Source organism: Dreissena polymorpha, chromosome 4 (assembly GCF_020536995.1).
Source record: "Dreissena polymorpha isolate Duluth1 chromosome 4, UMN_Dpol_1.0, whole genome shotgun sequence".
Lineage (NCBI taxonomy): Eukaryota > Metazoa > Mollusca > Bivalvia > Myida > Dreissenidae > Dreissena > Dreissena polymorpha.
The window spans coordinates 58,294,674-58,317,894 of record NC_068358.1 but is presented as its reverse complement, the minus strand read 5'-3'; the positions used below and the strand labels follow the sequence as shown (position 1 = coordinate 58,317,894).

The following is a 23,221-nucleotide window of genomic DNA, read 5'->3' as shown; positions in this document are numbered from 1 at the left end:
TTATTCTAACAACCTTCCAAATATCCACTCAATAATTCGAAAACATACCGACAAACTATATAAATCAGACAGAATGAAAAATATATTCCCAGACGTACCAATAGTTGCATACAGACGAGATAGGAATATCGGTGACATTTTAGTTCATGGAAAAACAAATAAAGAAATAAACAAACGTTCTCAACTAATACCACAATCGTGTAAGACTAATTGTATAGTCTGTAAAATGTTGAAAAGAGGTTTTCATAACAACCCAAAAAGCGAAATTCCAAACGAAGCAATAAAACAGAACTGTAACATTTATAACTTGGTGTACGGTATATTTTGTATTAAATGCCAAAAGATGGTATACGTCGGAGAGACAAGCAGATCATTAAAGGAACGTGCCAAAGAACACGAGGCTGACGTGCGGCTACGAAGAGATAAACCAATCTCAGAACATTTCAATGGTGCTGGCCACAGAGTGCAGGATATGGGTGTATCAGTGTTAACACAAATAAGAGACAGTTCCCATTATTACAGACTTATTAAAGAACTGGAATTCATAAAGAAGTTTCAAACACAATCGCCAAATGGACTTAATACAAAAAATCAACTTGATGTCCTGCTACGGGAAACTATCTTGTAAAAAATATATGTGAAAAACATTTTATATTAATCATCAACCTAAATGTATGTAAAAATAATAGTACTTTATGCAATGTATCTTATCCATAATGTGTATATGTTATAAAGAATAGCAAGTATATATGATTATTTAATCAAATATCATTATAATATTTTACATAGATATGGATTGAAATAATTAAAGTCATTAAATAAGTTTAACCTATTTAATTAATGATAATAAGTTTAGGTCGATTATAATTACATATGATGATGATTGTTTTATTGTGAAATATCAATTTATTAAATATATAAAGCACACATTTAACATAAGATTAAGACAAAATATGTAAGTGTTTAACGTCATTTCATTTTTGGCGAATTTTTACATTTTTTGGCGCATTTTTAAATAACGCCATTTATGACGTCATCATGTATAACGTCAATTGACGTTTAAAAACATTTTTCTTTGTTATTTAAATTGTGCAGTCAAAAGATGTAAAAATGTAGTTCACATATAATTTCCAATGTTTTGATAAAGGCATTATGCCGAAACGTCAATTAAAGGAGTATAATCAGAGAGTTATTGAAGAAATGCACAGTATCTAATTTGACCCCGACACTTTTTGTCATAATGTGCTTGTTGGTCTTGTAAATGGAAGATTTTGTCAAATGTTAATGAACGTTATTGCGTCAGACATAATTCAAACCTATGTATAATTTGAGTCTCTGCGTGTCCGAAATTATAGCCAACGGACATTGACTCATTTTAACATAATATTAACCGTAACGACTCTAAGTTTTCGGACAGTCTGATTTTCGGCATCCCAAGTTTTAGCCAAAATAATTATTTTTCTGTGACTCTAAATATTCGGACATATGGGTTTTCGTTCATAATTAATAACTCTTTATTTTCGAGCAGTTTATTTTACAATGCTATTTTACCAGAAATCTGCCCTGTTGCGTTTATCTGGTGCGTTTTTAAAACCGGATTAAGGTCATCAAAGCTGGCAGAAGAATGCCTTAACAAAATTGACAAAGTCATTTGCGTTATTATTTTAATAACTATGTTTGCCGATGAGAAGATGGTTTCACCCAACAACTTTTTACATTTTCGGACACGAAACAAATACAATTTAAGGGTACGAAAACTTGGTGAATACATTTTATTTTTACCAATTTAAATATACAATAAAGTTTATCAGAGAGTTTAAATGTTAACTGCTACTTAAAACAGGGAATATAAAAACCTTTTCAATAGATTCTTCATAAAATCAACCCGAAAATGTTTTTTTAAACTGTCTTTGACAAAGTCACGCGACGAAGACGAGAATATGGCCACTATTTATTGTAAAGTAAAATTCCTCCTGTATTTGTCCGTTGTGTTTATTCTAAGCATGCGCATTCATAACGGACAGCGCGATGTAGAAAACGCGAAAATACCGCTGTTAGAATGATGACGACAATCGTACTGACGCAGTATCTAGTCTTCATCATCATAATATCGCGTTATTATCATAGTACAGTAAGTTATCGGGAGTGTAATGTCGTGATTTCGAGATAGACTCATCGCATTATTAAAATCAATCGATGCATTGGCGATTGACACAACGGGATTCCGTACAAAGGGGCTATCATGTTTTCCGACAGCTTTATCTCAGTATTGATATGAAGCTGCAAATAACGTATCCATATTTGGAACTCAAGGTGGTTGTATACATTTGTGCACAAAGTTTCGTTGTTTTGCGTGCATGTAATAAATATAATTGTTTAACGACAATGTATACTTATGTATAGTCTATGTATTCATTAAAACACCAAAATAGTTCATACTTCTGAGCTAGTATCCTCTTTCTTGTAAAGTCATTATCGTGATTACAGATTATTAAATAAAGCGCTGAAGGCATTGAAGTTGTTTGCTGTTGTATAATTTTAGACGCAACTCATTTTTCAAAAGTATGTTTATATCGCAAGTTTGAAATGAAAACACCCATTCAAATTTATAAAGAGTGTGTCTTAAAGCACAGGTTGAGATGTGGGGGGTTTGCAAATCATTAATAAAAAAGATAATTTAAGCTTCGTTTTGGGAAAACAGGGCATAATGCATGTGCATTAATTGTCATCCCAGTACCAGAGACTGTCTTAAAACGAAAAACACCATAAAATCAGAAAGTGTCGTCATTGATTAGCTTGTGCGCATTGCACAGGCTAATCAGTGTGTACAGGCTAATATTATTTGACATGCATTACGCCCCGTTTTCCCTGAACGCAGCCAATATGTACAGATTTAAATGATAAACACTAGACTGGCCAATGTCGTCTAACAAGCTGGTAAACCCTATTGATTAAATATACACATTCTGTGGAAGTAGAGCAGATGCTCCTAGCATTCGTCGTCTGCATAATTTTACTGCAGGTAGTGCAGACAGGCAGTGGTTATCGTTCCTAGCGTAGTAGAATTGCAGTTATCGTTCCTAGCTAACGCTCACAACTAAAAACGCGAAAAACGATTATTATATGTTTCAAAAAAATGCGGACAACGGATAATTAATGTAATAGGCACCGGATAAAAATAAAAGTTCTGCACTTAAGTACATTTCGGCTAAAATTGAACTTTTGGTGCTTCTGATATGGTAATACTAAATAGACGGTTTTAGTTCAAGATCCATGCAATACGACGTGCCATTTGAAGTACCAGAGCAAAACTGTATTGGTGATGCTCGCAAACGTTAAATGTGGCAAAATACAAGATTTTTAATATCGTTATATCTTACTCGCTTCACGGTACGCATTTACGGAACAGTAAGCGTTTTATTTTTGTTAATTAAATTTCAATGTTAAAAATGAACGCTTTTTAGACAAATTAAATGTTACAAATGATGAAAATTTGTTTTTTACTTGTTTCAAATCGTTTTTCATTACCCATATTAGGGTGCGTCAGTGTGGCGTTTATTATGGTAATTGATGTTAGAACACAAACGATATGCATCTCGATAAAAATGTTCTGAACACACGCACTATTCTTCATATCAATTGTAATGTGTATTCATATATCAAGTGCCAAGTTATTTTACTTTATCCAGCTCCAGTATTTCATTTTTTCGCTTGTTATCCAGTTCCAACATTATCTGTATGTGATTTATTTTCAACGCGAATACTTACGTATCATTAGTTGCATGTTGTTTCCATCAACTTTAGTATAACTATGGTTCTGAGCATTGTGCATCAGTTGTAGAACATGTTTTTCTCCATACCAACAGCCGTAACGAACAAAGCTCTTTTCTTATAACCTCGTTCCTAACTATGGGATACCCGGTAGGTATTGTAATGTACGATAACCTTAAGTCGTCAGTCTTGTACACATTGGTCTTGTTTGGGCTTGTAATATACTTGCAACGGTTTACCGCTTGGTCTTGTATTGTAGCGGTAACTATATCGTAGCGCAAAGTATCAAGTTAAGGTGCGTACTGTTACTGATTGTGATGAAATAAATAGGTTTTCAAAAAAGGGGTTGGTCTGACGACTTTTTACTTAATAAAACATTGTGTCGTCAGAGAAATTATTGTTTAGTCGTCATGTATACCTAATGTCGTCATTTCACCGAGTTTAAAAAAAAAAGACAACAAAACAATTCCCTAATGCAGTAAGTGTTTTAAAACTAAAACATGAAAAATGAAATTAACAAAACCAATCTGAGTATGTTGCATACATACACAAAGCATATTAAAATCGTCAACCATGACGTTCAAGACAATACGCTTAATTGTCATTATAATATTAACGAGAACTGAAACCAGAAAATAATCAATGTCTAACAGCATGAAATGGTGTTAAACGACTTGCATTTATTAATTGTAACGTTACACTTAAACAGTCACCCACAATATTAATTTAATCTCCTTTTTCATAAGGTATGATAACCATCAAAGAAAAATTCACAATGGCGACCTATGTAAAAGACCGAGCCAGTCCGATTGAGATAACTCGATTTTTCAGTTACTTCCCTTTTGCATTCGCCACTGCGTAGGATATTGCTCGTCATTGATAACATTCTCCTAGCAGAGTTGTCGTTCGTGTTTCAACATTCAACAATGGCCGCCCCCATGAGAATCTCGATTCAAAACTTTCTTACTACATAAATTGGCTTGTTTCGCTATTTAGAAGCTGTCATTTAGGATATATGAATTATTTATTCACTAAATCTCCGCTTATGACAACAATAGTTGGAATTCGAAGAGTATATACTCGATGTGAATGAAGGACTTTCTGGATCGTATCAGCTTGACACGGCAAAACTGGCATACTGGTATTTTTAGTTATCAATATAAGTCATATTGTGCTTTATAAATTGTATTCGAGCATTTTGCGACTTATTGAATTACTATGATACCCGATATCAACATTTCATCGGGGATTTGCAGATCACCAAGCTGTCCTGAAATTCAACATTGATTTCAAACTCTTTACTGGTTTGTACTATTTCTTAGTGTTAGTACTTTTTATCATTTTTAAGTTAAATGAACTGTGTCACAGTAAAAGTGACATTAAGGCGATTGTTGCCAGTTTGGATCTAGATCAGCCTGCAGTCGCTTGAAAGCTGTTTGCTTAAAAGCGTTTTTCTGACAATAACAAATAGTTTAATTGGATACTGATTTGACTGCGCTTTTCCTGTGACCTGGCTCAAATAATAGAATTGTCATTAATCAAATTATTTATTTCGAACATTAATCAATTGTTGTTCTTGTCCCTCGGGATCAATGACTCCAGCACTTTCCTGTTGAGAATTGAATACTGCTAAAGGCGATGCTAGGGGGCGTGAGAGATGTTGCACCTTCCAGTATCGCTCGATTGTTCATTGTCGGCTCGGGTACTACGTTCATGTACCCCGGGTACTCTTAAGTATACTTACATGTATCCCGGGTACGGTAAATATACTAAAATGTACCCGGGAAATTTAACCCTAAATCAGTCGTTGTCGACTATTTTTTTGTAATAATATTATATACACATTTATGTCAATTTTCTGTAGAATGGCCTCTATATTATCGGAACACATACTCAAAAAGCATGTTGATGCAGTGTTTTTTGAAGAGAAGTGTGTTTAAGATATCGGTTGCGCGTTTTACGACATCGGATTTTGGTCGCGAATACAACTCGGGTACAGTCTAATATGGAAGAGTACAATTACGTTTATTTACCGTACCTGGGGTATATGTAAGTATACTTAGAGTACCCAGGGTACATGTAAGTATACTTAAGAGTACCCGGGGTACATGTAAGTAGTACCAGAGCCGACAATGACCAATCAAGCTCCATTATCCCTCATGAACCGACTCAAAAAACCGAGTCGGCAATATTTGACTTAATTTTTGGTTTGGTTGCTCTCGAGGGATCAAAAATTTCAGAATCTTCCTAAAAGCCCTACGGGTTTGATCCCCAGAAGCGACATTGAAAACTAGCATACTTTGCTATCTAAAAGGCTGCTAAACCTGATATACAATGATAATGTGAATTTTCTCTCACATGATGTTCATCAGTCATATTATATAAAAACTTACAGCAATAGTAAACAACTGGACAATAATTAATGAACGCATCTTTCATTTGTCTTTGACACTTTGATTTTGACATTGCCTAGATTTAAATATGTGACTGGACTTTACCAGCACTCTTGTAACAGAGCTAAAGTTTAAATGTACCATTGAAGATCACCTAAATCCAGATTTGCTATTATAGACGTGTGGAAAGTTTTAAGGGTGTGACAAGTAAGCAACAATTGGTCATTACCCAGAGGCCACAACTGATCTATGACTGTATTAAAACAAGAAAAATCAGTGCCTGATTTAGATTTCCTTAGATAGTTCAATAAAAACTAATTTCATAAGCCTGGTAACAGTTTAACGGTAATGCTACCAATGTGTCACACCAGGGCCTTGAATTTGAAATCTAGGACATGCATGGTCATTTCTTCATGAAATCAGGACACAAAATTGTATTTTAAGTCCTTAATTGACCTGGCTATAGTTCTCAGATTATTAAAGGGGCCTTTTCACAGATTTTGGTATTTTTTTAACTTATTCATTAAATGCTTTATATTGATAAATGTAAACATTGGATCATAAAAGCTCCAGTAAAAAATCAAGAAAAAAATTTAAAAAGGAAAAGAACATTGCCCGGAGCAGGTTTCGAACCAGTGACCCCTGGAGTCCTGCCAGAGTCCTGAAGTAAAAACGCTTTAGCCGACTGAGCTATTCCGCCGAGTATACATTCTTGACGTATTTTATACCTTATATAAGCAATCTTCGTAGTTTCACAAAATTTAACGACAAAAACAGAACTCTCCAAATTATTCAATCGTTTCGCGTTGCAACGCTTTATAATTTTTAGGTTTTAAAATCGTCAAAAGATGCATATAATGGCTATATTAGAGCATGGTTAATGTTCAGTATTACTGTTTCCTCACAAATATCATAACTAAAACGAAAACTTACGAATCTGAAACAACTTTTTTCAATTTTGTCAATTTACCAAAGCGTGAAAAGATCCCTTTAAATGCTCAATCAGTATATTTATATCATTATTTATGCTTTGTGTATTGTAAACATATACACAATCATGCAGTTACATGATAGCAATAAATAATATCAAAGCTACCCATACTATAAAGGTCATTGACAAAGCCTATGGTCAAAATGTGAACACATTGAGTGTAATCGCCCTCTCGTGCCAGCAAAAACAACACGTTGACAGGTTGTCATTTTTTGACAGTTCTACTTTCACTTTCATTTTGTGATATCAAACTATTAACAATTATGTGGCTGAGAAAAATATCGCCATTGCTTTTTATGCCCCCGGTAGGGTGGCCTATATCAGTTGAAATGTCAGTCAGTCAGTCAGTCAGTGTGTCAGTCTGTCCGTCCGTCCGAAAACTTTAATGGCCATAACTTTTTTAATATTGAACATAGCAGCTTGATATTTGGCATACATGTGCATCTCATGGAGCTGCACATTTTCAGTTGTGAAAGGTGAAGGTGAAGGTCATCCTTCAAGGTCAAATGTCAAATATAAAGCGTCTGTCTGTCTGTCCGAAAACTTTAACATTGGCCATAACTTTTTCAATATTGGCGTGCATGCGTATCTCATAGAGCTGCACATATTGATTGGTGAAAGGTCAAGGTCATCCTTCAAGGTCAAGGTCAAAGGTCAAATTTTGCAATATTGAAGATAGCAACTCCATATTCGGCATGCATGTGTATGTCATGGAGCTGCACATTTTGAGTGGTGAAAGGTCAAGGTCATCCTTCAAGGTCAAAGGTAAAATATATGGCTTCAAAGCTGCGCAGCAGGGGGCATTGTGTTTCACAAACACAGCTCTTGTTTAATATATTTTCTGCACATTTCTTCAAAAAACTTACATCAATACACGATTTTCTTCGTTAATTCAATCATTCCTGACAGACTTGTGTACATATTTCGCTTACATTTTGACGCGCGTAGGTAGGACCGCATTACCGCTTCCGAAATGTGTATTCATACTATTGCCTTCGAGGAACTTATCTGATGTTTGACGGAAAGGGCCGAAAATGTGCGAGTGTGGGTCAAGTTCCCCACAGGTACTACTTTCCCGTTCCCCCAATTTTTTTTTCCGTACCTAAAATTTTTCGTACTCAATTTTTTTCGTACCCAATTTTTTTTTCGTACCCAATTTTTTTTTCATCCCCAATTTTTTGTTCGTACCCAATTTTTTTTCGGTCCCAATTTTTTTCCAAAATATTTTTTCGTACCCAAGTTTGTTTTCATACCCAAATTGTTTTCGCAATTTTTTTGTACCAAATTTTTGTTTTGTACCAACATACACAATTGTGGTGATTGTGGTAATGTAGATAAACTTAACTTGATGCTTTTATATCCATCCTCTCAAAAGCATCGTCACACCAGTACTGTCAGTACTTTGATTAAACATTTCGATAACAATAGCCTTATGGAAATTGTCGAACGCAAAACAAAACTATGAAAATAACTGTTATACTATTAACATAGCATCGTGATATTAAGGCTGCGGTAACAATTATACTTTGACATAGTATGATACTGAAAAAGAGTTCATTTACTATTTTAATTCCATGACTTTGATGTAGATGCATGTATGCATCTGCGCTGTCGTGGTTACCATGGATATGCCAGATTCGTCGATCTTGAAGGCTATGGCACATGTCTGTTGCGGCCCGGTGCGTCGATTGCGTACAATGGGTTCTTCAAGAGGACGCAACAAGAACCTAGACTTTCCTTTGTTTAAAAAAATCTCATTCACAGCCTTGGCGCAATCACGTCCTAATTTTTCGGGGTCCATCAAATACTGCCACCGCCATGGAATTGTAGGGGTTATTTGGCTCCAGTTCGACGTGATAAGTGCTAAGCAGTTCAAGCGCCCTTCGACCATAATGATGCATGCCCACAACTTGTACATTGCGTATGACGATCTTTTTCATACTTGTATACATGAAGAGGACAAAAGCGTTATATGAACTCGGTTTAGTGATGTTTATTCCTGTTGAGTGAACTTGACTACCGAAAGGCCAGACAATGCTTAATGTTAACTTTTAACGTCACGATGTTATGTGTACACTATGTTATGGTTACGTGTTTTATTGTTCTGTATTCATTTGGTCTGCAGGTTTGTTTTGTTGTGTCTTCATTTGTTTTTCTTTTTTCTTTTCTTCTTTTTCTTTCAGCTTTTCGGCCTTGAGTTTTTCTCTCTGTTGCTTTTTGTCTTCCATTTCTTCCTGTTTACGCCGTTTTTCAATTTCGTTTTGAAGTCGCTTTTCTTCTCGTTCTCGTTTGCGCTTCTCCTTTTGTTCACTTAGATGCTGTTTTTGTTTTTCCTTTTCTTCTAACTCTTCCTGTACTTCTCTGCTTGTTAACACCCTGGCTTTTCCAATCCCACGTTTGCTGACCGATCTTTGTGTCGGCGTTGGAACCAAGAGAACGTTGACTAGGTCCTCTGGAATGAGGCCCGCCCTTACCAAAGGGTGGTCCACAACGGTACATGTAGGTACAGTCGGCTTTCTCTGTGTTTTCACGGCTGAAGTTGCAACAGATAGGACGTCATGTTGTTCTACAGGATTACTTGAACTTGCTGCTTGGCTTTTCACCTGGCCCTTAAGGTGACACCATGTTTGAAACACAGTATCTTGTAAGTCGGTGCTGCAGTTGTAACACTGCTCAAACCTGCGTTTTTTCGGGGTGTCAATGTACACTCCATCGCAGCAAGTGCAAGTTCTGGAGGGCAGTCGGTGGCACTGTTTTCTATCGATTGCGTGTCGCTCAAAGACTGCTGAGAAACGCTTGCTTGTTGCAACGTCAGTATTCCATCATCACCAACGGTGAAGCTGACGTCAAAAAGTGTGTCATCTATCTGCGACTATTCAATACTGGAGAATAAACATTCCATCTGAACTGCAGTGTCAGGTTTAGTTACTTGTACCTCTTGGTCCGTGTTCGTCTCTGGTGTGGGGACCTCGAGATCAATTGAGTTTGGATCAACATCAGTGCATGAGCGGAGCAGCAACGTTTTTTCAACGGCATTAGGGTTGAACGGAAATATTCCGCATTTTCGAAAGCCCTCTGTGATACAATCCATTGAGAAACTTTTTTCAAAAATAACCTTAAAAACAGCACTGACTTGGTTTTTTTTTAAATCCAAACGTCTGACTTGATCATTTTGGCTTGGCTGACCATCTTGGCTGTTTTGATTTTCATTTTTCGATACACTGCAACGTCCAAGGGTTGCATAATGTGAGTTGTCTTGGAGGGCAAACACATGAGGATGACATCGTTTGCTATAGCTGATCGTATGAGCGGAACGCTAATGTGAGAGGAAGCTCCATCCTGAATCAGGTGTATTTGGCGCTGAGATACTGCATGCGCCAAAAACGTTTTCTCGAACCACTGTAAGTACAGGTTCTGATCCATGAAGCCGCTGTCAGAGCAGGCGTAGCTCGCATTCACTGGACCCAGGCGATGGTACGGCCCTCCTGGCAAGCTGTTGGTGAAGATAATCATTGGCGGCATTGCATGGCCAGCAGCGTTCATGAAGCAGTGTACAGATATATGTTCATTTGTTGCCACAGACAGTGAATGGGCATGCTTATTTCTTGTCGGAACAATAACCTTTTGACCAGCCGATTTATTGAGGAAAAGCGCAGCTTCGTCGCAATTATATATACGATCAGGCTTGTCAGTCAATTCATTACTCTCCAGTGTCTCTTTCAAAAGAGAAAAGTACTCTCGTAGGGCATTCACACTACCTAATGAGGCCGTCCCTCTGTCCAATGAATCAGGGCGACGCAATCCTAATCCAGGATGCCGAGACTTAAAGCCGTTCCACCAACTTCGAGATGGACCTGAGTCTGAAAATACATCCCCTCTGCCACGTTCCTTCGCTATACACCATGCGAACCCAATTAATTGCTGGATTGATAGCGGAAACCTACGGTTAGCCATGTACCCAATATAGCTTACGAGTGCAGCTTCCTCGTCCGTTGTCAGTGCCGTGTCGACCCCCATTTTAGCATCCAGTGCAACTTTCCCACTTATCCTATCTGACAATGTCATTCTTGGCACTCCGAATTTTTTGGCAGCTGAAGAAACTGACATGCCTCCTTTTACGGCATTATAGGCCGAAATCATATTTTGAGTAGACCATTTGCGTAATTGTGATGGACGATTTTTCATTTTCTGCAACAATGTTAGAATTTTGTAATTGTGTAATTTATCGAGCTTTAGTAATGCATTTCAATATATATTGTTACACAAAACTAAAATCTAGACAGTTTTATGTTTAACTTTACTTTTAATTTTATGCTTAACTCAGTTGATTTTTGTAATGTTTTTTTTTTTTTAAACAGTTTTTTGATCGTATGCTTATTCCATAAGTCGTCATAATGTATCAAAAGTCGTCAGTGAAATATGTATCTTTTTGTTTGCTTATTAGTATACTTAAAACTTATTAAAGGGAGGTAATTAGGTTATTCCATGTAATTAAGTGCCTTTGGGTTTATTCAGACATGTTAAACAATGGCGACAATGACCCACGTGCCTTTCGCCTAAACACACCGTCGCAGCACTTTATTATTCGCCCGTGTACAACCCGCAGACAAAAAAGAGTGGTCTTGGAAAGCCCAAGAATTTAATGATTCATAATCCTGGTCTCATTGAAAAATATTAAAAGGCAAAAAAAGAAGATATTAACCTTTTCAATGAACGCGGGCTTCAAACTCTCGGGGGTAATCAAGGGAAATAACTCGAAACTTAAAATAAATGACGACTTTAGGTGCATGACGACACCAGTATAGTGCTGCAAACAGGCACACATAGGTCGCTTATTTAGGGGAGTAACTGGCCACTGATCATAAACAAAGAGTTTTATATACAGAAATGTTCGTCTGGGTCTGTAGATTATGGTATGAGATTTCATTTGTTCGAAAAGTGCTGGAGGGCTTCAAAATCCAAGATTGCGTCCAAGATGGCCGCCAAATGTGTCCTACTCACTGTATACATTACAATTTTTATTTTATGTTGGGAAAATTGCTATCCTCCTTCTAAATCAACATTAAATGAAAGGGGTGTGTATCTTAAATGCTTTATTTACCTATAAGCATGTAATGGAATGCATTTTTGTGCATATATTACTGAAAATCAGCAAAATATGCTCCAATTTTGGGGGCAAAGTCTAATATTTTTATGTATAACTATCAAGTATTTGATTAAAATGTACTTAAAATCAGGTAAAATTCATAAGTGTATTAATATCCTTTAAAACAAATGAAAAAGAAAACTTTATGGTCAAGAATACGATCCAGATATCATTAAATAATATTTTAATTGATGACGTGATTTGTAACTGTACATTCATTTGATACATTGTGTTAATTCATAGCTTAAAACTTAAATAATGATTTTATACCAGTTATATGTTATCCATTTAAATGAAATTATATACCATGTTTATGAACTGAGTCAACTTTAAACTCTGAAAGCTATGACAACTATAATAATATAAAGAATTATTTGATTTTAGATACTAAACATTTGTTGAGTTACTCCCCTTTGATATATATTTACCATACACATAAAAGTTAGCAGACACCAATGTCAAATTTGTTTTGTCATTTTCACAGTTTTCATTTCCATGTACATCTAATATGGTAAGTATTTAACATGTTTATTCATTGTTCGTTTTATAACTACATGCTATGTTTATAGATTTTAATTGATAAAACATTTTCTCAAACATAACCACAAGGAAATTTGTCTGCAATGTCATTGATGTTATTCATCACATATATTTACTAAAATCCGTTTGAATACATGCAAAAGTAGTGTGCGTGAACATTTGAAACCCTAACATGAAACCTACACTGTCCTTTGTATTTAATAAGAGGTGCTAATATTTGTTTTTCCAAAACTTGAGTAGTACTCGGATAGGTACTAGTAAGCGGACATTGTTTTCACTCATTTTATTATCTTGTAAATTAACTTATTTGAATTTTTTATATTTTTTTTCTGTTGATGAATTATTGTGTATGCCTTATATATGTTAATTTCTGCCTATTCTAAACTATTGTTTGGAATATATTAATAGGTTCGACAAAAGAACTACATCAGCCAATGGAATACCACAGTCTTCGGGGAAGAAAACATGGCTACATCTGGAGAGAGCTTAAAGATCTACTATGACTGCAAAGTAAGAAAGTATGTATTGTTAATTGTAATTCTGTTGATCCAGTTTACAGTCATTTATTAAAAAGGTTTGTGTATACTAAATAGTTAGATATAAATGTACTTATAATGAGAACACAGGCAGGTTATAATTATTATTAAATGAAAGATGATTTTTGTTTGCTTAAAAAAAGTGAAGCAGAGGAGTGTACTGAAGACATATATGACAACCATGTGGTGATCCTGGTCTGGTATGACAATGATAATGATATTCATAAATATCATAGTTTGATTTCTCTCAAACATGATCATTGAGAGTAGAACATTAATGTCATTTCAAATTCTCTATTTTTCTGCAAAGGGTTTCATATGTATTTCTGTTTTTTAGGCCCAGATGGTCCTATGATGACTCAAAAATCGATGACAAGGAAAACACAAGAACACCTTTTTAAGACGAGGTCCACTTTTGAGAAGTTTGACTGGAAATCATATTGCTTCATTTGTGGCGAAAAGTGCAGCCGTCATAAAGACAATAAATCAAGAGGTTTTAGCAGAAGTTGGTCCCTAGGGCCAAACAAAAAAAAATTGTGTGTTTCGGGAAACGGCTGAAATGTTTTTTAGGTAGGGTAGGTATTTTTTTCTGGTCTTTGCGATGGCTCACATGCTTTTGCAATGGAAATATCCGGAAAAAAAACATCGTACCGATGTATGCGCGTCCTAAAAGTTGGACCACATTCCGTTTCTTGTTGAATTCTCAAATGCGCATAATTAAATTTGTAATCCGAAACACTCTTCCCTATTTATTTTTTACTCGACGTTATCACATTCTTCAAACAAACTGTAAATGTACAGTGTGTTTTAATCTTTTCTCTCGAGAAAAGCGCGCGCAAATTATTCCCTACATAAACAACGTCACGTCAAACGCATGGAAAGCGTGGGTGCATTACATTTCCGTTTAATGTTCCGTGGTAAATTTTAACAGAATGATATAGCGAATGATTTGGAATTTGACATTTCCTCAAAATTAATTGCAAATCAAACACACTGTATATTTATCGTTACGGACGTTTACATAAGTCACTATTGAAACAGTTATTGTACTGTATACTGGTGCAACAGAAAATCCAGACGAAACTGGATTAAGTGTTGGGTGTTGTCAAAACGAATCCCGAAATAAACCCCCTTCGAAAGAAACACCCTTCCCTAAAAACAGCATAGCGGAAGAAACCTCCTTTCACATTTTGCATAAACGGAAGAAACACCCTTCCATAGCGGAACAAACCCCCTTCATAACTGTTATTCAAACTGTTCGAAAAACAATGACACGTAATTCGATTCACAATTTTCCTGTTTGAAGCAATAATAAACATTTTGTATATTACATGCTCACATTAGTATCACTACATTATATATATATATATATATATATATATATATATATATATATATATATATATATATATATATATATATATATATATATATTAGAGACAAAATATAAACTGTGCAGTGACAATCTTGTGTCAAGCTCGTATGTACCAATAGGGGTCGTCGTCAACCGGGTTTCATGTTTAGTTGTATACGTATACCAGGCCACTTTTATCTGCGAAAAAAGCATTTAGAAAAACAAAATTATGAAAAAAATAGTGGTTGATGTATAACAACAAAAACACAAATAACACTATTAAAAAGTCTTATAAGCGGTACGTTGACCATATCTTGTGTCAATTTCATAGATCTATATGCGGGCTTTTAATTGCTAATTATATTATTTTTTTAAAACAACAACAGATTGACATAATTATACACCGAAGTTTGACAGGGAGTTATGTAGGAGTCATGCTGTTGGGCGGTCGGTCGTTTGGTTGGTCGGTTGATTGGTTTGTTTGTTTGTCCGAATCAAATGTTTAAAGTTTGTTGAGCGACTTCATTTGTCAAGCTATTGAATCGAAACTTGGAATGTGTAATCCCCTTTAAAGTGAAGATGTGCAAGACACTTTTTCATGAGCAGTGATCCACACGTTCTTGAGTTATTTAGCCTTGATAGTAAACCTATTATGGCAAACGTATACAATTTTCTCCGTTTGTGAAGTGATCTTTTTCCATATTTCTCAAGCGAAAGAATTGAAACTTGAAATATGGCAATAACATGAAGTGTATGATGTTCAAGACACAATTTTGTTTGCTGTTTCAAAGTGGTGAGAGGGTATGTTAAGTCATGTTTGTGACAAAGCTGTAGTTTATGTATGTAAAATGCATCACGTATAACGATCATGAAGTTTAAACTTAATTAGTTTTAACCCGATTCCAAATCATGGAACAATTGTTAAGAGTTTAATGGGCAGATATATTGACTTTAATTTAACATAAATGAAATAATTCATATTGCCACTTTTAACCTGAACGTGTTTTTAAATAAACCTTGTAAAATTCTACTTGCAAATTATCTGATAACCTGTGTACTTATTATATTATGCTTGCAAAAACTGTGCATATTTTTTTTAAATGAGACACTCCATACATATATATCAGCACATGTAATTTAATCATGAATAAGGCACAATTCTAATATTGGGAGATTAATCTCCAAGTATAAACCTGCTTGACATTGATGTCAAAAGATGCTACAAAGTGGTTCATTTCTGCAAGATTCTACACATCCATGTTCTCAACAAGATATTGTTCCCAAACAGTCGATACTTACAGATAATTCTTACTCACTTTAAGATCAAAACCGTCGGTGGATACCGTAATCCTGACAAGTAAACAAAGATGAAAAGCTATTTATCATACGTGATATGGAGAGTCCTCAGTTGAGCAAATTATCAGCTACATTTGTTCGAGTGGACAGAAACCAACGCGTTTATCTTGTAATCTAAAAGTGCTCAGTTTAAAAATTATTATAGGGCGGTTAACTGTATTGCTTGTATAACTTGGTTGACAAATTAAATTGTTGCAAAAATTTTCCCAGATCTTCGGCTTCAATCTGAAAAAGCCATATATACATGAACATAATAATCTGCAATTCTGTCGTGTGTGTTTCTTTCCCCCATAGTAATACTGTATTCGAATAGTAAAGCTTAATGCGAGTGAACTCGTTTATATTCGAGGGTGAAGATAGCTTACTTATAGCCCTCTACTGCTTGATAACCCAAGCTAAAATAAGTCGTAGCTTGCTGATTCAAGCCGAAATAGGTCACAGTTTGCAACTTCGATGATACGCGTGTCACAGTACAGAATGCATGCTTAAATATACGTAGTACGTTTGAAAAAAGAGTCTTGCTAAACTATAATTAGTACTTATAAAACAAAGTGTCTTTTATTTCATGGAAACGAATTTCGTTTGAAGAAAAAAAATGTGTCTGTTCAAAAGCGCTTGCTGCGATATATATGTTTACTTATTTTTGCGTATATACTTAATCGATTAACTCTTAAGGCTTCTAGCGCAATCGCTTGTATAATTCTATCTATGCAATTAATTATAGCAAAGTGTTCGTTATTCTACCGATTACAATGCGTTTTTTTGCATCAACGTGTTCATCTTAATCATTTTTTTTCCAAGTGTGTTTGGAATTGGATTAAAGGTAGATCTAAAAGTGTGCTTCTGCTCGTTGGCGCTGTTCGGTAAATGTTGCTGTAATTTCCCCAGACTTATATTTTAAGTTGTGTCCAAATACATCCTTGCTTGAAATTAATTCCTGAGTCAGACAAAAAAAAATGATAAAAGTCATAAAACTTACCCTCGGCGGTAAAACAATTTGGCCAACTGTGAGAAGTTTGTTTGAAAAGCTCTCCAAAAACAAGGATATTATCATTAAGTGTGGGAAATCTTAACTCTGTACAAATGTAAAGACAATTATCCCCATCAAGTGATTTCTACCGGTATCATGTTCTGATTTCTTCGCCAAGCTGTTTGTTTTCACTGCTGATGTGTGCACAATGATTTTATCTTATCTGAGTACACATTGCTCACGAAGACCTTTTGTGACAATATTGTGTGCGTCGTCTGTTCGTTATCATATACCATATTAACACTTCAGAGCACACATGGATTGCTCAATTTTCACGAAACTTTTTCAGCACATTTGTCGCAATGATATTTCGGACAACGTCACTAGGTCAGATTAAAAAAGGGCTTATGAAAACTTCAGAAGAAACATGTGTTACACAATCTTCATGAAGCGTGCCCAGAACATGTGTTTTTATGATATATCAGCAGAGTGTTTGGAAACGATTTTTGTTCGTTAAAACATGGCTGTCTGCGGGAGGGGGGTAGCAGCTGTTATAACATGGGTATAGTCAAACCTTGTGACACTCTAGAAGTCTGATGTTTTGCACAATCATTATGAGACTTGCATAGAACCTTTTTTTCTAATGATATATCAGCATAGTTTGAAAATGGCCCTTGTCCTTTTAAAAACATGGCCGCTGTTGGGTAGGGCAGTTTTCTTATGTGGCTATAGTGAAAAAAGGAAGTGAGGCAGTTGTTCGAGGCTATAGTGATATATTGTTGACGCGCTAGAAGACAATCATCATTAATTTCAATCAGAACATTTTTTAATGATATCTCGGCTGAGTTTGTAAATGATTCCGGTCTGGTTTTCCTTCTTTTGCGTCTGGGAAACCATGTAAACACTTAAAAACACATATCATTTTGTTCAATGATCATTAAACTTGCTCAGAACATTAGTTCTAATGATTTGAAGGTCGAGTATGAAATAAGTTCCGGTCCATTAAAAAACACGCTTAGCGGTTTTACTGACCTATTGTGTAGACAGCGATGTTTCAACAAAAGGGATTAAAATGTGCGAGAGCGACTCTTTGCGGATAATGGAGCGTGTCTGTCAAAATCGTCAAAACTATGCGTATCCTTTGAAATTTATGAAATTCTACGCTGGATTATAGTGTGCAATCGATTATTGCCGGGCGTAAAATCGGATGATTGATAACGATAGCGGAAGTGGCAAATGCGCGGTTATTTTCGGGCACTATTTTTTTCAGATATCTTTTTTTTACAAGACGAAAACAAGTAGGGTCGGGACCAAAATCGTAGGTAGGGTCGGGTTACCCGAAACACACATCTTTTTTTGTTTGGCCTAGTTGAAACTTCTATATCTTCAGACTCTTACTCTATATATCGCAAAGTGTAAGATATTGCTACTGCAATAAATGATGTAGCCATTATTGACAGATTGGCAAGTGTTCCAAATGGTGATCTTGTAGCCATTGAGGCTCGATATCATAGAAAAAAGGTTGTTTGACTAAATACTACCAGTGTAATACTTATGCATTTTCCGGGCTGACACCCAATAAGGCCACTTCTGAAAACCAAACAATTTCATACACAATAATTGATGAGATAATTAAAAATGAATTTGAGCATTCTATTGTTGTTGATAAAAAGGTGTTCTTCTTTCCTACATTAAAAAAACGTTTTGTTGAAATTGCTGAATCAGAAAAATGTTCAAATGATGCAAACTCTTATAAAAGTTCCAATTTGAAAAGGTTGTTTGAAAAATTATGGCCAGAGGTATCCTTTATTCATCAGCATGAAAAGCCTGACCTAGTTTGTTCGTCTAGTTTGACTATTAATGATGCTGTCAGAAAGTCAAAGGAGATTGAGCAGGTCATTCAAGATGACAATGAGTGTTCATACGATGAACTACCAGAGTCAGAGGACGACGCAGATGAAGCTGTAGTTCATAAGGCAATGGGTATTTTGAGAAAACGAATTATAGAGATTAATCCTAAATTTGATGACTTCTTTAACGCGCCAGCAGAAATCAAATTGTCAGACCAGAAGCAGTTTGTGGAGCCTCTTCTTTACAAGGCAGTGTGTTGGTTACATGACAAAAATACTACAAGGAAGCTTCTGAGAGGACCATTACAAGATGTCTAGCTGTTGCTTGTGACCTAACTACACTTGTCACGTAAAACCCATACCCTAAACACCTGGGCTTAGGGATACACCTCAACAACGAGTTTGGCAGCCGCCATCTGATTGAAGATATTTACTTTCTTGTTTATTCCATCTCATATCCAGATCTTCGGTTATTCTTGACATCAGCAGCCCAACAGAACATTGCATCACACAAAATAACAGACTCTGGTGGTATTGTACCAGACAATATACTACCTAGAGACCAAAGGGGGGAGCTTGTAGTGGCAGTTGCTGATAACTGGAATCTGAATGAGCGAACAGTTGATGGTAAAAGGACGACTCATGCGATGACAAGCATGTTGGTCAGCAGTGCGCCAGCCGATTCAACGAGGATTCCACGACTTCCGAAAGCAACAAGTAGGACGTTTGACAGTCAGTCACTTCCTGGTTTACAGGAGTTGTTTTTCAGTGTTTGAAACTTGAAAACATAATTTGTTATTTGCATCATTTGTATTAGTAAATACAATGTAAAACCTCATAATTTACAACATTTGTAAATAACGTTTATGAGTCTGTATCAAGCACTCATACCTGGTAAGATTTGATTGTTGAATAAATATTATACATGGAACACTGCATAGCTGTTCTTTACATTTGCTTTGATAAGTCTTAAAGTATTTTTTAAAGATTAAAAGCAAACTTATTAAACTTGATGGTTATAATGCCAAATGACTTTCCACGAACCAGGAAAACGGCCACATAGCGTATGTAGTCTTGGTTACCATGGTAACCAACACAATTTTAGGCATTTACTTTTGTTTAAAATGAAGCTTGTAAATGTGGCTATATAATAAAGAGGTTAGTTATCACAGCAAATGTAAAGCATTTGAATTAAAAAAGAAAATGATATGTCAATACTCAAACTATCGTTTATTTTTCCATTTTGGTCATGAAATGACCTTGACCTTGACCTTTGGTGACCTTGGTGATCTGTTTGGTAGAAGCCCTATATCAATGGATTACTTCTATCAGATATTAAAGTCAGTACATATAGGTATTCAATAGACGTATTCAATTCATCTTTATTAGTAATTGAATCATAAAACGGCGGCCATCTAGGACGCCATCTTGGATTTCTAAGCCCTCCAGCACTTTCCAGAAAAACGACATCTTGTTCTGAAATCTACAGACCCTGACGAACATTTTTGTATATTAAACCCTCTGTTTATGAGTTGTGGCAAGTTAGATGTTATAAAGCTTAACAAATTTGCAGCAATATTAGGTTATCGTACGTTACATATTCTTTCATTCGTTCTGATAAAAACGTGTATTTTCATATAGATTTTTACTGAGTTATCAAACTGTGTCACTCATCGGACGGCGGACGGCTCCGACGTGTCCAGTCTGCCTGGAGATCGGACACATCGGCTGGCAACCGGATTATTTGTCACTGGGGCATAAGACAAATACTTTTTCATCACGTAACATTGCGTCATTATGATAACACTGGCAAAATTGTTATTAACTAGACTAGAAACGAAGTCTGTTCTTTTTTACTAATTTCTTAAGATTGTGCCATTTGGATATTATAGTGTAGACCTTGCATATTGTACTGTTTACAATTATTAAGGTCATAAACAAAAAATATGCGTTAACAAATACAATAGTCATGTAAAATAACATTCATCACATGCATGCAACCTAACTATTTACAAGAATTAAAGTAATCAACCCAATAATAGAAGAATACGAATCATTAACATTCTACCTAGTAATAACTTAAAGCTTCCAGTCATGCTTATTCATGCGTGAAACTACAGTTAATAGACCAGTTCACGCATGACGTCACGCGCACCTGCGTGTTTACATCCGGGCTATATTGGTAGTCAAAAGAAAGATACAATCAATGGGAAGAAATAGAGCGTGATCGGTTAAATTGAAACGATTATATTTAGATTTTATTTTTTATAACATGCCAACAAGTAGTTCTACGTTACTGAAACAAATAAGATTGAACACAATGAATAAATAGATCAATTTCAAATAAAAAACATTTACAAATTAACCATAATGGTATTTGTCTGGGTAGGGACCTTTACCCTGGTCCGGGAAAACTAACATGTTGACACATTAAATAAACATTTAATTAAATTAAATGCAATAGTTTTCATTTGATTGTTTGCATCAATCTTAAAATCGTTTAAGCCTTTGTATTCCGGTGTTTAATTGCCCCTTTGTTCTGCCTAATCCGATTATCTCGTTTTGATCAGATATTGCCCAGACCTAACTAACAACATGGTGTCATAAATCACACTAGGTGGCAGATGACAGTCTGGTCATTAAACGCAATTGATGATGCCACCATGTCTTCGTTCTGGTAGTATTAAGTAACAAGGCATTTGGTTGAATAAATTTACCGCCGACATACTTAACAGTTGCTAAAATTAGATATGTTACATATTGTACAAATTTGAAGTCTATAGATTATCGGAAATTGAACACGGTAAAGATACAAGCCCGTTTTATTTATAACAAAATGAAGTATTTATGAATTATAAAATGTAAATAAAAAATATTTAACGCATTTAGCGGGCATCGGTAATTATAAATACGTCATACCGTATGAAGATGTAATGTTACGGCAATGCATGAAATACATCATAAAAACAAGAAATTACGTTTGACATCAATGGGGGTAAATAATAATGAAACAATATGTATATATTATATTATATATGCATATATATTTTGTTGTGTGAGTGTGTGTGTGTATGTGCGTGTGTGTTTGTGTGTGTGTGTTAAATGTTAGATAGTTGTCACTCATACTCGATCACTAGTAACGAGTTTACAAAATACATGAATACACAGTTCAATTTGCATCATGTGAGGTTGTGTGTTTCGGTTGATTGTTAATATTCCTCAAGTCATTCTCTGAACAACACCCATCCAAATTAAAATTACATGTAAATACCGTCATGAACTTCGCTTTTTATAGGGCTTTGTAGAACGTTTATTTTCAATGGAACACTGACACATTCTAGCTATCACTAATGTTTGATTACTCTAGTTTACACATGCAATTGGTTATTATAATTTTATAATTAGATGTATCATTATTTTTATTGAAGCTTTTCTGCAAATAATTATGCGGCTAATGCATAGAGCTCTTTGTTGTGTCGAATTGTCTGTCGTTCAGTCTTCAGAAAATCTTAATTACTTTTATGCTAATGACGCGTTCTTTTAAAATGCAAATAAATGTGTTAATGCATTCTTTTGGCACTAAATATTATATTTTTTAAATATTATTAAGGTGTTGTTTTTTAGTTTCTTTTCGATTTATTGACTAAACAAGTCTCGTTATCCATATGCTTTGCGTTAGCTGTAAGCAATGCTTTTGACTACCAGTGCATTGCGCATGCGCGAAAATCAGGAATCAAAACAATAACAATGAACTGGTCTATAAATAATAATATTTTGTTAAGTATATCTTTATTTTAATTGATTGCCTTCTGTTGTATTATTTATGCAATATTGCTCCTACTTAAAAAAGTTTGAATTGGTATAGGACCCAAAAGATAACCTGTGTTGCTTATATACCCAACCATCATAATAGAGTATGGCGACAACCCTTGTACAGAGTGCAGTATCCACGGGGTTTTCACACGGACAGGACAGAATGTAAACACACCGTTAAGAACTTTATTTTAGCAAATATCTCATCTTATTGAAATACATTTGCCTTACTCTTTAGTGCAGTTTGTGTCCATTTCTTGAAGCAGAAGAATAAATCATTGAATACGTCTGAAATCGGTGACAAAATTTCATGTTGCGTGAAGCATAACCGTGCGTTATTAATAGAATTTTCGAAGAAGAGCACAGGCTTATTAAATAAAATAATTCAGATGTATTTCATATTGCCATAAGCAGCATAAAATATGTCTTTTATGCACCCGATGAAATTCTTAAGAAAACTTGTTATAAAAAAGTTACTAGAAAAAAAGCACCTCTTACCGT

The 23,221-nt window shown here is 35.2% G+C and overlaps 1 long non-coding RNA gene across 1 annotated transcript in view; it reads right to left on the bottom strand.

The window, feature by feature from the left end:
* LOC127875935 (uncharacterized) overlaps positions 1–7,153 on the bottom strand; it is a 94,791-nt gene extending 87,638 nt beyond the window's left edge. The window contains exon 1 of the long non-coding RNA XR_008047518.1: positions 7,135–7,153. This is a non-coding gene — a long non-coding RNA (uncharacterized LOC127875935). The remainder of the gene's footprint in view (positions 1–7,134) is intronic.
* Positions 7,154–23,221: the final 16,068 nt, after the last annotated feature.